This window comes from Morus notabilis, unplaced genomic scaffold (assembly GCF_000414095.1).
Source record: "Morus notabilis unplaced genomic scaffold, ASM41409v2 Scaffold6021, whole genome shotgun sequence".
Taxonomy (NCBI): Eukaryota; Viridiplantae; Streptophyta; class Magnoliopsida; order Rosales; family Moraceae; genus Morus; species Morus notabilis.
The window spans coordinates 90,719-92,149 of NW_010363040.1; positions in this window are offsets into that span (position 1 = coordinate 90,719).

Below are 1,431 nucleotides of genomic sequence, written 5' to 3' on the forward strand. Positions count from 1 at the left end.
AACTCCCGATGGGCCCCATTAGGACACCAAAAGTTTTCACCGAAAACGTGGCGGCTGTACGTCGCCAAGAGATACAACCGCCACGGGAACGGCGAAATCTTTTAGTGTCGTAACGGGGCCCATCATCCGTCATATCGAAGCTCTCTTCCTGCTCTACAACTGCCACGGGAACGGGGACAATCTACAACTAGCACGGGAACGGTGCCAACTTTTTATGTCGTAACGGGACCCATAGTCCGTCATATCAAAGCTCTCTTCCCCCTCTACAACCGCCACGAATTTAGCGACAACTTTTTGTGTCGTAATGGGGCCAGCCCATTAGAGGTTATATCGAAGCTCTCTTCGCGCCCTACCACCACCACTGGAATGGCGACAACGTTTGCTGTTGAAACGAGGCCCATCTGCCGTTAGATAGAAGCTCTCTTTGCGCTCAACAACCGCCCCGGGATGGGCGACACATTTTGGTTTTGTAACGGGGACCATCAGCCGTTAGATTAAAGAAGCTCTCTTCGCGATCTACGAATGGCACGGGAATGACGACAACTTTTGGTGTCGTAATGGGGCCCATCAGCCGTTAGATCGATGCTCTCTCCGCGATCTATGACTGCAACAGGAACGGCGATCTATAGCTGCCACGTTTTCGGTGAAAACTTTTGGTGCCGTAACGGGGCCCATCGGGCATTAGATCGAAGCTCTATTCGCACCCTACAACCACCACGGGAACGGTGACCACTTTTGCTGTTGAGATGGGGCCCATCAGCGGTTTGATCGAAGCACTCTTCGTGATCAACTACAGCCACGGGAACGGCAAAACTTTTGGTGTCGTAACCGGGCCCATTAGCCGTTAGATCGAAGCTCTCATCGCGATCTACGAGTGGCACGGGAACGGTGAAAACTTTTGGTGTCGTACCCGGGCCCATTAGCCGTTAGATCGAAGCTCTCATCGCGATCTACGAGTGGCACGGGAACGGTGAAAACTTTTGGTGTCGTACCCGGGCCCATTAGCCGTTAGATCGAAGCTCTCATCGCGATCTACGAGTGGCACGGGAACGGTGAAAACTTTTGGTGTCGTACCCGGGCCCATTAGCCGTTAGATCGAAGCTCTCATCGCGATCTACGAGTGGCACGGGAACGGTGAAAACTTTTGGTGTCGTAACGGGGCCCATCATCCGTCATATCGAAGCTCTCTTCGTGCTCGACAACTGCCACGGGAACGGGTACAACATTTGGTGTCGTAACGGGGCCGGCCGTTCAGACGTTATATCGAAGCTCTCTTCGTGCCCTACCACCGCCACTGGAATGGCGACAACGTTTGGTGTTGAAACGAGGCCCATCAACCGTTAGATAGGAGCTCGCTTCGCGCTCTACAACGGCCCCGGGACGGGCGACAATTTTTGGTGTCGTAACGGGCACCATCAGCCGTTAGATCGA